This window comes from Salvelinus fontinalis, chromosome 5 (genome assembly GCF_029448725.1).
Source record: "Salvelinus fontinalis isolate EN_2023a chromosome 5, ASM2944872v1, whole genome shotgun sequence".
NCBI classification, from domain to species: domain Eukaryota; kingdom Metazoa; phylum Chordata; class Actinopteri; order Salmoniformes; family Salmonidae; genus Salvelinus; species Salvelinus fontinalis.
The window spans coordinates 36,689,333-36,705,129 of NC_074669.1; the positions used below are offsets into that span (position 1 = coordinate 36,689,333).

The window sequence follows — 15,797 nt, forward strand, 5'->3', positions numbered from 1 at the left end:
TTTAGCCTGCCTGAAGTGCCAGATGGGGAGTTTGCACTTTTGCAACTATTCTATTTGTCACGATCGTGTGGCGGATTAACGGACCAAAATGCAGCTTTTGGAAAATAAGCCATCTTCTTTTATTATAACACGAAGATGAACACGACACGAAACACTTTAACAAAACTATACAAAACAACAAAACGACCGTGAAGCTACAAACGTTGTGCACATACAAACAGGCTACAAACGTTCTTACATAGACAATTACCCACAACCAATGAGAGCCTATGGCTACCCTAAATAAGGCTCCCAATCAGAGACAACCGAAATCAGCTGTCTCTAATTGGGAACTCATTCAGGTAACCATAGACTCTCCTAGATAACTAACCAACATAGACAACGCTAGACATATACACTCAACACAAAACCATATACTCCACCCCATAACCCCTTTACCAAATAAACACACAAAACCAACAAAAACATAAACATAACCCATGTCACACCCTGACCTAACTAAAATAATAAAGAAAACCAATAATACTAAGGCCAGGGCGTGACATAACCCCCCCCTTGAGGCGCGAACTCCGGGCGCACCATACACAGTCTAGGGGAGGGTCTGGGTGGGCTTCCATCCACGGTGGCGGCTCCGGCTCTGGTCGCGGTCCCCACGTCACCACAGTACCTAAACACCTCCTAGGCTTCCTCCAAACGACCCCCCTCCACCTTAACCCCATTGCATTCAGGGGCAGTTCCGGACTAAGGGGCAGTACCAGGGTAAGAGGCAGTACCAGGGTCAGGGGCAGTACTAGGGTCAGGGACAGTACCAGGGTCAGGGGCAGTACCAGGGTAAGGGGCAGCACCAGGGTAAGGGGCAGCACCAGGGTAAGGGGCAGCTCCGGACTGAGGAATGGCAGCTCCGGACTGAGGGACTGCAGCTCCGGACTGAGGGACTGCAGCTCCGGACTGAGGGATGGCCCATGGCTGGCTGACGGATCTGGCTGCTCATGGCTAGCTGACGGATCTGGCTGCTCATGGCTAGCTGACGGATCTGGCTGCTCATGGCTAGCTGACGGATCTGGCTGCTCATGGCTAGCTGACGGATCTGGCTGCTCATGGCTAGCTGACGGATCTGGCTGCTCATGGCTAGCTGACGGATCTGGCTGCTCATGGCTGGCTGACGGATCTGGCTGCTCATGGCTGGCTGACGGATCTGGCTGCTCATGGCTAGCTGACGGATCTGGCTGCTCATGGCTAGCTGACGGATCTGGCTGCTCATGGCTGGCTGGCGGCTCTGGCAGATCCTGTCTGGTTGGCGGCTCTGGCAGATCCTGTCTGGTTGGCGGCTCTGGCAGATCCTGTCTGGTTGGCGGCTCTGGCAGATCCTGTCTGGTTGGCGGCTCTGGCAGATCCTGTCTGACGGACGGCTCTAGCGGCTCCTGTCTGGCTGGCGGCTCTAGCGGCTCCTGTCTGGCGGACGGCTCAGTGGGCTCATGGCAGACGGGCGGCTTTGCAGGCTCATGGCAGACGGGCGGCTTTGCAGGCTCATTGCAGACGGATGGCTCAGATGGCGCTGGGGAGACGGATGGCTCAGATGGCGCTGGGGAGACGGATGGCTCAGATGGCGCTGGGGAGACGAGCAGTTCAGTCATCGCTGTGCAGACGGCAGACTCCTGCCGGCTGAGGCGCACTGTAGGCCTGGTGCGTGGTGCCGGGACTGGTGGCACCGGGCTGGGGACACGCATCTCAGGGCTAGTGCGGGGAGCAGGAACAGGGCATACTGGACCCTGGGGACGCACATTAGGCCTAGTGCGTGGGGCCGGAACTGGTGGTACCGGACTGGGGACACGCATCTCAGGGCTAATGCGGGGAGCAGCAACAGGATGCACAGGACTCTGGAGACGCACAAAAGGCTTAGTGCGTGGTGCCGGAATTGGTGATACCGGGCTGGAGACACGCACCATAAGGCTAGTGCGTGGAGGAGGCACTGGTGGTACTGGGTTGGGGCGGGGAGGTGGCGCCGGAAATACCGGACCGTGCAGGCGTACTGGCTCTCTTGAGCATTGAGCCTGCCCAACCTTACCTGGTTGAATGCTCCCGGTCGCCCAACCAGTGCGGGGAGGTGGAATAACCCGCACCGGGCTATGTAGGCGAACCGGGGAAACCATGCGTAAGGCAGGTGCCATGTATGCCGGCCCGAGGAGACGCACTGGAGACCAGACGCGTTGAGCCGGCCTCATGACACCTGGCTCACTGCCCAATCTAGCCCTACCAGTGCGGGGAGGTGGAATAACCCGCACCGGACTATGCACACGTACAGGAGACACCGTGCGCTCTACTGCGTAACACGGTGTCTGCCCGTACTCCCGCTCTCCACGGTTAGCCTGGGAAGTGGGCGCAGGTCTCCTACCTGCCCTTGGCCCACAACCCCTTAGCCCCCCCCCAAGAAATTTTTGGGAGTTACTCACGGGCTTTTCGGGCTTCCGTGCAAGACGTGTCCCCTCATAATTCCGGTTTCGAGCTTGATTCTCCGGCTTCCATCCACGTCTCCTAGCTGCCTCCTTAAACCACCTCTCCTGGGCTGTGGCTGCCTCACCTTTCACACGAGAGCAGCGATATTCTCCAGTTTGCGCCCAAGGTCCATCTCTTTCCAATTCGTCCTCCCAACTCCAGAGATCCTGTGTAGGTAGGTCCTGTTGCCGCCTTCCATGCCGCTTGGTCCTATGATGGGTAATTCTGTCACGATCGTGTGGCGGATTAACGGACCAAAATGCAGCAGTTGGAAAATATGCCATCTTCTTTTATTTTAACACGAAGATGAACACGACACAAAAACACTTTAACAAAACAACAAAATAACAAAACGACCGTGAAGCTACAAACGTTGTGCACAAACATACAGGCTACTAACGTTCTTACATAGACAATTACCCACCACCAATGAGAGCCTATGGCTACCCTAAATAAGGCTCCCAATCAGAGACAACCGAAATCAGCTGTCTCTAATTGGGAACTCATTCAGGTAACCATAGACTCTCCTAGATAACTAACCAACATAGACAACGCTAGACATATACACTCAACACAAAACCATATACTCCACCCCATAACCCCTTTACCAAATAAACACCCAAAACCAACAAAAACATAAACATAACCCATGTCACACCCTGACCTAACTAAAATAATAAAGAAAACCAATAATACTAAGGCCAGGGCGTGACACTATTAGTCAATTTAGCCGGGAAAGCTCAACCAAGCCCAGCTAAAGTGTTTGAAATTGTTTGAAATCATTTTTGAACCCAGTTCTGGCAGCCCCAGCCTCATGCCTCAGCCCTGTAGAACAGAACAGAAGACGGAAAAAAAGATCCATCAGTAATATCAATCAGTTTAGACCCAGAGTTACAAATCAGTGTTCAAATCCAGCCAAGCAGAGGTCCAGTTCACAGCGTTCACAGTGTTTCAAATTAGAACGGGGGCGAACCACCGCATGGCACAACTCAGCTAGCTGCACGACCGACCCAGCCAATCACATCAGAGTAAGTGGCGAGTCAAGGGGAAGTCAGGCAAAAGAAAGACAAACAGAGAGAGAGAGAGAGACATGAGTGATCTCCTTCAGTTTGTTGTTTGTCACAAACTCTGTCTGTTAAACACACATGGAAACACTAAGGAAGTCACGAAGATACAACTCGCCTCGCCTCTCCTCCCGCCTCGCAGTGTTGACATGAGAGGAAGTGACAATGTCTGAGAAGGACAATGAGTGCTAAACTCCAGCTATAGCACATAGACATTTTCTATATCCACCAGTGAACTCTCCCCTCTTCTCGTTCTCTCCTCTCCTGTCCTGTCCTCTCCTCTTCCTTTCTCTCTTCTCTTCTAAACCTTAAACATGTTTGGAGCATCTCCCTCTGGTGCAAAATATGGCATGTTCATATCAGGCGATAGAAAGTGTTTTTTTATTTATGTTTGTTTTAAGCCTTAAACCTTACATTCACCATTTGCATTTAATGCCTAACCTTAATATTTCGAAATGAATGCCTTAATTTAACCCTAACCTTAAAACTTTGGAGGGAATGCTTAACTTAACTTCAAACACTTTGGAATTTGATGTTCGGGACAACTTTGAATTTTGACATTCGAGAAACATGGATGAACGTCTAATTCTGACATTTGACTGTGAGAGCTTGTTGAAATGGCTGTGATAGGAGAAAACTGAAGATGAATCAACAACATTGTAGTTACTCCACAATACTAACCTAAATGACAAAGTGAAAAGAAGGAAGCCTGTATAGAATAAAAATATTCCAAAACATGCATCCTGTTTGCAATAAGGCACAAAAGTAATACTGCAAAAAATGTGGCAAAGAAATTAACTTTTTGTCCTGAATACAAAGCAAAAAGAAGAGATGGCGCCGGAGAACATTGCTGACGTTTTACGTATTCCTAAAAAAAAAAAAAATGTGTTTGTTTCTTTAAGTTGTTTTTCTTTTTTTACTTGTTTTGTACATAATGTTGCTGCTACTTATGACTGAAAATAACTTCTGGACATCAAGACTGCAATTACATACCACCACAGACTGATGATGGCACTAAGACCGCACTAAATGAGCTGAAGCAAACAAGAAAACGCTCACCCAGAGGCGGCGTGCCTAGTAGCCGGGGACTTTAATGCAGGGAAACTTAAATCCGTCTTACCAAATTTACCAAATGTTAAATGTACAACCAGGGGGGAAAAACTCTGGACCACCTTTACTCCACAGACAGAGACGCATGCAAAACTCTCCCTCGCACTCCATTTGGCAAATCTGACCATAATTCTATCTTCCTGATTCCTGCTTACAAGCAAAAATTAAAGCAGGAGACACCGGTGACTCGATCAATAAAAAAGTGGTCAGATGAAGCAGATACTAAGCTACAGGATTGTTTTGCTAGCACAGACTGGAATATGTTACGGGATTCCTTTGATGGCATTGAGGAGTACACCGCATCAGTTATTGGCTTCATCAATAAGTGCATCAATGATGTCGTCCGTCAAAGTTCATCAATAAACTAAGGACCCTGGGACTAAACACCTCCCTCTGTAACTGGAACCTGGACTTCCTGACGGGCCGCCCCCAGGTAGTAAGGGTAGGTAACAACACATCTGCCATGCTGATCCTCAACACAGGGGCTCCTCAGGGGTGCGTGCTCAGTCCCCTCCTGTACTCCCTGATCACTCATGACTGCACGGCCAGGCACGACTCCAACACCATCATTAAGTTTGCCAATGAAACAACAGTGGTAAGCCTGCTTACCGACAACGACGAGACAGCCTATAAGGAGGAGGTCAGAGACCTGGCCATGTGGTGTCAGGACAACAACCTCTCCCTCAACGTGATCAAGACAAAGGAGATGATTGTGGACTACAGGAAAAAGAGGACCAAGCACGCCCTCCACTGTCATCGACGGGGCTGTAGTGGAGCAGGTTGAGAGCTTTAAGTTCCTTGGTGTCCACATCACCAACACACAAACATGGTCCAAGCACATCAAGACAGTCATGAAGAGGGCACGACAAAACCTATTCCCCCTCAGGAGATTGAAAAGATTTGGCATGGGTCTTTAGATCCTCAAAATGTTATACAGCTGCACCATCGACAGCATCCCGACTGGTTGCAACTGCTTAGCTTCCGACTGCAAGGCACTACAGAGGGTACTGCATATGTCCCAGTACATCACTGGGGCCAAGCTTCCTGCCATCCAGGACCTCTATACCAGGCGGTGTCAGAGGAAGGCCCTAAAAATTCTCAAAGACTCCAGCCACCCTAGTCATAGACTGTTCTCTCTGCTACCTCACAGCAAGCAGTACCGGAGTGCCAAGTCTAGGTCCAAGAGGCTTCTAAACAGCTTCTACCCCCAAGCCATGACTCCTGAACATCTATTCAAATGGCCACCCAGACTATTGGCATTGACCCCCCCCCTAACACCGCTGCTACCCTCGTTGTTATCATCTATGTATAGTCACTTTAATAACTCTACCTACATGTACATATTACCCCAACTAACCGGTGACCCCGCACATTGACTTTGTACCGGTACCACCCTGTATATAGTCTCGCTATTGTTATTTTACTGCTGCTCTTTAATTACTTGTTACTTTTATTTCTTATTCTTATTCATATTTTCTTTTTAACTGCATTGTTGGTTAGGGACTCGTAAGTAAGAATGTTACTGTTGTATTCGGGGGCATGTGATTAATAAAATTTGACTTGATTACATTACGTTTGGGGGAAATCCAATGCAACACATTACTGAGTACCACTCTTCGTATTTTCAAGCATGGTGGTGGCTGCATCATGTTATGGGTATGCTTGTCATCGGCAAGGACAAGGGAGTTGTTTAAGATAAAAAGACAAGGAATAGAGCTGACCACAGGCAAAGTCCTAGAGGAAAGCCGGGATCAGTCTGCTTTCCAGACACTGGGAGACAAATCCACCTTTCAGCAGGACAATGACCTAAAACATAAGGCCAAATATACACTGGAGTTGCTTACTGTACCAAGATGACATTGAATGTTCCTGAGTTGCCTAGTTACAGTTTTGACTTAAATCAGCTTGAACATCAATGGCAAGACTAGAAAATGGCTGTCTAGCAATGATAAACAAACAAAGTTTAAATGATTTTAAAAAGAACAATGGGCAAATATTGTACAATCCAGGTTTGCAAAGCTTTCAAAAACGTACAAAGAAAGACTCTGTAATCGCTGCCAAAGGTGATTCTAACATGTATTGACCTTGGGGGTTAAATACTTATCGAATCAAAATATATTAGTGTTTAATTTTCAATGAATAAAACAAAGACAATTAATCCTACTTTGTAACACAACAAAAGGTGAAACAAGCCAAGGGGTGTGAATACTTTCTTTAGGCAAAGTATTCACATTAAAATGCCTACGCTGATGCTTGCACCTTGGCACAATCAGCCAGAAGTGAGGCACTGATGCCTGTACTGAGTTGGGGGCAACCCTAGTGGCGAGAGCTATGGGCTTACTGAGAGAGCCAACGAGGAGGCCGTTGACTGCTAGCGGAAAGTCGGCCACATGGGAAATTATCCCTGCAGCTCCGCAGCCTGGAGCATGAAATTGAAGCCGTCCGGACGGAGCATCTGACTAGAACCTTCCCTCATATTCAGAATAATTAACTATAGCACTACTCCTGCACAGCACTATAATACTTTCCCGTCTACTGTCTCCCTGCCAGGGCTCCATTGAACTGACAAGGTTACCGACACCGTGCTACAGAGGAAGTAGTGGAACTGATACTGAGAGAGAGATGAGAGAGAAATGGATTGTTTCACTTTTGTTTATTATCTATTTCACTTGCTTTGGCAATGTAAACATATGTTTCCCATACCAATAAAGCCCTTTGAATTGAACTGAATTGAGAGAGAGAGAGAGAAAGCCGAGCTGCAATGCTAGAGTACAGCTAAACCGTTTAGGCCAGCTAAGGACTACAGTATGTTTAAACAGCAAGACAAGGACTAAACAGCTAAATAACAATGGCTGAACAGTCAGGGTATACAACTCCCGATAATATGTTTATTATTGTGTCGGTTTCAATGACTTTGTAACAACAACGGATTACACACGTCGCCTCAAACAAGAGCTGAATCATTTTGAATTCCCACTCTGAAAACATTCTCCGTCTATAAACTTTGTTTTGAAGGACCAATTCTGGTTTGCAGAACGTTAAGAGGTCACTACGTGAGTTGACCGCATGTCTGAGGGGTTGAGAAAATAGATAGAGCAGTAGAAGAGAGGGAGTGTGGGAACATTAAGATGGAGGATAAATGACACTTGAGACAGTCAAGACAACAAGGTTTAACAACCGTTCGGTTAATACGAACAGGCGCTGTACACGTTAAACTTTTACTATTGCGTCTGTATTTATCTTGCAAACTGTGTTTTATAAATGTACTGAGTGACCAGATCCATCCCTAAACTCCCTGTTAAAAATCAACACAATGTCACGTTCGTCGTCGTATAGAGGAGACCAAGGCGCAGCGGGATATGAATACATACCTTTAATATAAGACGAATGAACATGAAGAACACTAAACAAACTAACAAAACGACCGTGACCGCTAATAACAACGAGTGCAGACATGCAACTACATATAGACAATAACCCACAAAACCTAAATGGGAAATGGCAACCTAAATAGGATCCCCAATCAGAGACAACGATAAACAGCTGTCTCTGATTGGGAACCAATTTAGGCCACCATAGACCTACATTACCTAGACAATACCAAAACCCCATAGATATACAAAAACCGCTAGACAAGAAAAAACACCCATACCACCCTCGTCACACCCTGACCTAACCAAAATAATAAAGAAAACAAAGAGAACTAAGGTCAGGGCGTGACACACAACATCAACACAAAGGCAAGTCCATTTCTAAGGAGACAACCACTACCGCAGTAGCTCCTACAACTCTCCTGCAAATCTCACAACCCTCACCCGTATTACACCTAAGGGGTTAACCCCAAACACATCCCCCCCCCAGCCGCCCACCCACCTATCAACCCCCTTACTCTGAAAGAGTAGTTTTCTTTAAAATACCCACCAGGCTAGTTTATTTTTCACATTTGTAATTAGGGTCCGCTCCTGACGAACTGTCTGAGGGCCCTACTTAATCGGATGCCAGAGGCCTCAGGGGCCACACATTGATTCCTTCACTGGGAAATAAATTCAATCAGATGCATTATTAAACTGACTGGGAATCAGTGGGGAGGGCGCGCATGGCGGACGGACGGCAAGGATGGGTGGGAGGATGAGGGAAGCAGAGGAGTGAAGGTGGAATGTTAATTGCAAGCTAAACAAAGCTGAGAGTGAATCAGGAAAGGGAGATGGAGGAGAGATTTGAGCAGCGGAGGAGAGGGATGATGGCTTGAGGAGGGATGAGCACCTGCACATACACATGCATACAAACACAAGCGCACAAACACACACACCACACAATGTGTGAAACCTTTGAAAATTTCTCCGAGTGATTCAACCTTGATTAGAGATAACAAGTCTTAATGAGAAGTCCAGTAATCAGATGAAACGCCTTAGAGATTTACCTTCCTCTGAATGCTAAACACCATGGGCACTGCTCTGCTGTCGATCACACTAGTCCTTGGCCCACACAAATTACAGTCTAGCAACAGAATATATGAATGTCTCTTCGATAATGCTTTGAATTTCATCTTTCCAAAATAGGGAAAAACTAAAGTGACAATGTGGGTTATTTTTTGAGGTAAAGAATATTGAATAAAAACAAATCTAAAGAGATCAATATGCTTTTCAGCTCTGTCTTTGCTTTGGGTGTCAGGTTCTATGGATCCGGAAAACTGGGAGAATATAAATCAAATCAAATCACATTGTATTGGTCAAAAACACATATTTCACAGATGTTATTGTGGGTGTAGCGAAACGCTTGTGTTCCTAGCTTCAACGGTGCAGTAATCTCTAACAATTCACAACAACACACACAATCTAAAAGTAAAAGAATGGAATTAAGAAATATATAAATATTAGGACGAGTCGGAGTGGCATTGGCTAAAACAATAGAATACAATACAGTATATACAGTTGTGGCCAAAAGGTTAGAGAATGACACAAATAATAAATTCTACAAAGTTTGCTACATCAGTGTCTTTAGATATTTTACTATGGAATACTGAAGTATAATTACAAGCATTTCATAAGTGTCAAAGGCTTTTATTGACAATTACATGCAGTCAATATTTGCAGTGTTGACCCTTCTTTTTCAAGACCTCTGCAATCCGCCCTGGCATGCTGTCAATTAACTTCTGGGCCACATCCTGACTGATGGCAGCCCATTCTTGCATAATCAATGCTTGGAGTTTGTCAGAATTTGTGGGGTTTTGTTTGTCCACCCGCCTCTTGAGGATTGACCACAAGTTCTCAATGGGATTAAGGTCTGGGGAGTTTCCTGGCCATGGACCCAAAATATCGATGTTTTGTTCCCCGAGCCACTTAGTTATCACTTTTGCCTTATGGCAAGGTGCTCCATCATGCTGGAAAATAAATTGTTCGTCACCAAACTGTTCCTGGATGGTTGGGAGAAGTTGCTCTCAGAGGATGTGTTGGTACCATTCTTTATTCATGGCTGTGTTCTTAGGCAAAATTGTGAGTGAGCCCACTCCCTTGGCTGAGAAGCAACCCCACAAATGAATGGTCTCAGGATGCTTTACTGTTGGTATAACACAGGACTGATGGTAGCGCTCACCTTGTCTTCTCCGTACAAGCTTTTCATAACATTCTGGAGTATATGCAAATTGAGGTTGAAGAGGCGCTGTTGCTCCTTCTTCACCACACTGTCTGTGTGGGTGGACCATTTCAGATAGTCAGTGATGTGTACACCGAGGAACTTGAAGCTTTCACCTTCTCCATTGTGGTCCCGTCGATGTGAAAAGGGGCTTGCTCCCTCTGCTGTTTCCTGAAATCCACGATCAGCTCCTTCGTTTCGTTGACATTGAGGGAGAGGTTATTTTCCTGGCATCACTCCGCCAGAGCCCTCACCTCCTCACTGTAGGCTGTCTCGTCATTGTTGGTAATCAGGCCTACTACTGTTGTGTCCTCTGCAAACTTGATAATTGAGTTGGAGGTGTGCGTGGCCACACAGTCATGGGTGAACAGGGAGTAAAGGAGGAGGCTGAGCACGTACCCTTGTGGGGCCCCTGTGTTGAGAACCAGCGAAGTGGAGGTATTTTTTCCTACCTTGACCACCTGGGCTGACCCGTCAGGAAGTCCAGGACCCAGTTGCACAGGTTAGGGTTCAGACCCAGGGCACCAAGCTTAATGATGAGCTTGGAGGGTACTATGGTGTTGAAGGCTGAGCTATAATCAATGAACAGCATTCTTACACAGGTCCAGATGGGATAGGGCAGTGTGCAGTGCGATGGATATTGCATCGTCTATGGATCTATTGGGGCAGTAAGCAAATTGAAGTGGGTCTAGGGTGTCAGGTAAGGTAAAGTTGATATGATCCTTAAATAGCCTCTCATAGCACTTCATGATGACAGAGGTGAGTGCTATGGGCAATAGTCATTTAGTTCAGTTACCTTTACTTTCTTGGGTAAGGGAACAATGGTGGACATCTTGAAGCAAGTGGGAACAGCAGACTGGGATAGGGGGCCACGGAGAAGGAAAACCCACAATCCTTGGTAGCGGGCCGCAGCGGTGGTCCGGGAGCAAGACGTCGGAGTCCACGTCATGGCTGGTTTTCCCTTTGTAATCCATGATTGTCTGTAGACCCTGCCACATACGTCTCGTGTCTGAGCTGTTGAATTGCGTCTCCACTTTGTCTCTGTACTGACATGTTCTGCCGGTTTGATTGCCTTACGGAGGGAATAACTGCATTGTTTGTATTCAACCATATTCCCAGTCACCTTGCCATTGTGATGGTTTTGTGTGAGTGCTGCCGTCCATTCACGGTTTCTGGTTTGGGTAGGTTTTAATAGTCACAGTGGGAACAACATCCCCTATAAATTTCCTGATGAACTCAGTCACCGTGTCCTTGTATACATCAACGTTATTCTCAGATGCTATCCAGTCCGCGTGATCAAAACAATCTTGAAGCATGGATTCCGATGGGTCACACCAGCGTTGAATAGACCTTAGCACGGGTACTTCCTGTTTGAGTTTCTGCCTATAGGATGGGAGGAGCAAAATGGAGTCGTGATCTGATTTTCCAAAGGGAGGGCGGGGGAAGGCCTTGTAGGCATCTCGAAAGGGGGAGTAGCAGTGGTCGAGTGCTTTTCTACACTACAGTCAATGTGTTGATAGAACTTCAGTAGCGCTTTCCTAAAATTTGCTTTGTTAAAATCCCCAGCTACAATAAATGCATCCTCAGGATATGTGGTTCCTGTTTCCATAAAGTCCAGTGTAGTTCCTTGAGGGCCGTCGTGGTATCGGCTTGAGGGGGAGTATACACGGCTGTGACAATAACCAATAACGGTCGGCATTTGATTGTGAGGTATTCTTGGTCGGGTGAACAAAAGGACTTGAGTTTCTGTATGTTATCATAATCACACCATGAATAGTTAGTCATGAAACATACACCACTGCCTTTCTTCTTGCGGAGAGTTCTTTATTCCTGTCTGTACAATGTACTGAGAACCCAGCTGGTATGGGTGGGGACAGTATATCCCAAGAGAGCCATGATTCCGTGAAACAGAGTACGCTACAGTCCCTGATGTCTCTCTGGAAGGAGATCCTCACCCTGAGCTCGTCTACTTTATTGTCCGGAGACTGAACATTAGCGAGTAATATACTCGGAAGCGGTGGATGGTGTCGGACTAGAAGTCCATTCCGAATACCTCTTTTCCGCAGGCGGCATCTTGGAGCAGCCTCTGGAATAAGTACATTTGCCTTGGGGGTACAAACAAAGGATCCATTTCAGGAAAGTCGTATTCCTGGACTTAATGCTGGTGAGTTACCGCCGCTCTGATATCCAAAAGTTATTTCCGGCTGTACGTAATAACACAAAAAACATTCTGGGCGTGGGCCTCCCGAGTGGCGCAGCGGTCTATGGCACTGCATCGCAGTGCGTTACTACAGACCCCGGTTTGATACCGGGCTGTGTCGCAGCTGGCCATGACCAGGAGACTCATGAGGTGACGCATAATTGGCCCCGCGTCGACCAGGTTAGGGGAGGGTTTGGCCGGCCAGGATGTCCTTGTCCCATCGCGCTCTAGCAACTCCTGTGGAGGGCCGGGCGCATGCACGCTGACATGGTCGCCAGGTGTACAGTGTTTCATCAGACACATTGGTGCGGCTGACTTCCGGGTTAAGTGAGCAGTGTGTCAAGAAGCAGTGCGGCTTGGCGGGGTTGTGTTTCGGAGGACGCACGGTTCTCAACCTTTGCCTCTCCCGAGTCTGTACGGGAGTTGCAGCGATGGAACAAGACTGTAACTACCAATTGGAAATTACGAAATTGGGGAGAAAAAGGGGGTAATTTTGTTAAATGAAAAATAAATTCATAAAAATGGGATAATAATGAAATGACACACCCCAAAACATTATACTGCAAAGTTGCTTAGGAGCTAGCTAAGCTGCCATGTCTGTCGGAGCCATCTTCTGAGTTATTAGTCTGATTTATCTAGCTCTGAGAACCCCTGTTAACTATGGAGCTAGCACAGTGGGGAAGAGTGGATGGATATGCTGAAGGAGACCAGAGCACGGCCTTTCAGTGGATGGATATGCTGCTAGAGAGGGGTTCTAGAGACAACACTAATTTGACATGGGAGCTGAGGTCGATACAAAGTCTTGATTGCTGCAGCTTTCCCTTAGTCTCAGCAGAGTCAGCTAGTGCGCATGTGTGTATGTTTCTACAGTAGGAGTTGAGCAGTTCCTCACCTGTAGCTTCCTTTAAAAAACACCCACAGGAGACCTCCACTCTGCTACACATGGCACTCACCTCTCCAAAAACCCATTTAACCTCTCAGCAGAGTCCAGAGCTACGAAGCCATGCACATTCACGCACAAACACATTGCTTGCAGTGCAGTGTGTGCTCTGTTTGTCACACAGACAGGCCCCTTCTCTCAGGGTTGTACCTGTCTAGCAAAGTGTCTGTGTGTTGTGTTCTCAATCTCTTGGTGGCATCTCTCCTTAGAACAATCTCTGAGCCTGTCCGAGTCACCGATGTCTAATCAAATACACACTCAGGGTGAGTCTGCAACCCGCCATCTCACGCACACGCACACACACACACACACACACACACACACACACACACACACACACACACACACACGGCAGGCCCTCCTTAACAGCAGCCCAAGGTCACCCTTTCTCCAGTGTGTCAGATCTCGACACCATTTCCAGCACCGCTTTTTCCTCCATATTGCTTCTGAAAATTGCTTGCAGCTGCTGTTCTGTTGGCGGCCCATACAGAAGTCCTACTATACAGTACGGTAGGAACGAGCAGAGCCAAGGGGAGAGGAACTGGCAATGAGAGAGACATCTGCCTGTGTATGCCATTTTTTTGCCATTTGAACCAGCAGGCAGAGAGCACTATATAAGAGCATCAGTAAGGACGAAGCTCATTCATTCCGGATTGTCTCTCACACAGTTGATGTGAGTATACAGTGCATTCGGAAAGTATTCAGACCCCTTGGCTTTTCCCACATTTTTTTACGTTACAGCTTTATTCAAAAATGTATTAAATTGTTTTTCACCCCCTAATCAATCTACACACAATACCGCGACGCAACAGTAACCCCTAAAAGCCCATTGCATGTACACATGGGGGTTAATAACTGGCTCATGGATCATCTTCATGAGAAGAGATAGGGAGAGGAGTCCAGTTTATTATTTGTATTTAAATTAAACCTTTATTTAACTAGGCAAGACAGTTAAGAACAAACTCTTATTTACAATGACGGCCAAACCCGGACAACGCTGGGCCAATTGTGCACCACCCTATGGGCCTACCAATCACAGCCTGATGTGTTGCAGCCTGGATTCGAACCAGGGACTGCAGTGACACCTTTTGCACTGAAATGCAGTGCCTTACACCGCTGCGCAGCTCGGGAGCCTAATTCTCTCTTCAGATCTCTCCAGAGATGTTCGATTGGGTTCAAGTCCGGCTGGGCCACTCAAGGACATTCAAAGACTTGTCCCAAAGCCACTCCTGCGTTGTCTTGGCTGTGTGCTTAGGTTCATTGTCCTGTTGGAAGGTGAACCTTCACCCCACTCTAGAGCAGGTTTTCATCAAGGATCTCTCTGTACTTTTCTCCGTTCATCTTTGCCTCGATCCTGACTAGTCTCCCAGTCCCTGCCTCTGAAAAACATCCCCACAACATGATGCTGCCAACACCATGCTTCACCGTAGGGATGGTGCCTGGTTTCCTCCAGATGTGACGCTTGGTATTTAGACCAAAGTGTTCAATCTTGGTTTCATCAGACCAGAGAATCTTGTTTTTCATGGTCTGAGAGTCTTTAGGTGCCTTCTGGCAAACTCCAAGCGTGCTGCCGGGCCTTTTACTGAGGAGTGGCTTCCGTCTGGCCACTCTACCATAAAGGCCTGATTGGTGGAGTGCTGCAGAGATGGTTGGCCTTCTGAAAGGTTCTCCCATCTCCACAGAGGAACACTGGAGCTCTATCAGAGTGACCATCGTCTTCTTGGTCACCTCCCTGACCAAGGCCCTTCTCCCCCGATTGTTCAGTTTGGCCGGGCGGCCAGCTCTAGTAAGTCTTGGTGGTTCCAAACTTCTTCCATTTAAGAATGATGTAGGCCACTGTGTTCTTGGGGACCTTCAATGCTGCAGACATTTTGTGGTACCCTTCCCCAGATATATGCCTGTCAACTGTGGGACCTTATATAGACAGGTGTGTGCCTATCCAAATCATGTCCAATCAATTGAATTTACCACAGTTGGACTCCAAACAAGTTGTAGAAACATCTCAAGGATGATCAATGGAAACAGGATGCACCTGAGCTCAATTTCGAGTCTCATAGCAAAGGGTCTGAATACTTATGCAAATAACGTATTTCTGTTTTTTATTTTTAATACTTTTGCAAACATTTCTAAAAACCTGTTTTCGCTTCATCACTTTGGGGTATTGTGTGTAGATTGAGGAGAAGAAATTTTAGAACCAGGCTGTAACAAAATGTGGGAAAAGTCAAGGGGTCTGAATACTTTCCGATATGAGTATATAACAGCTCTATGACTCTCCTCCCATATGCCATAGAGTTTAGCATAATGCCGCCACCCCTCAGTAATGGCAGGTGAGTTATGGCTATAAAGAAATGGCTGCAAT

At 46.9% G+C, this 15,797-nt stretch overlaps 1 protein-coding gene across 4 annotated transcripts in view; it reads right to left on the reverse strand.

Moving 5' to 3' along the window:
* The window catches only part of LOC129855533 (low-density lipoprotein receptor-related protein 8-like), a 258,688-nt gene that overhangs the window by 114,367 nt on the left and 128,524 nt on the right, over positions 1–15,797 (reverse strand). The gene's annotated exons all lie outside the window — the stretch shown is intronic.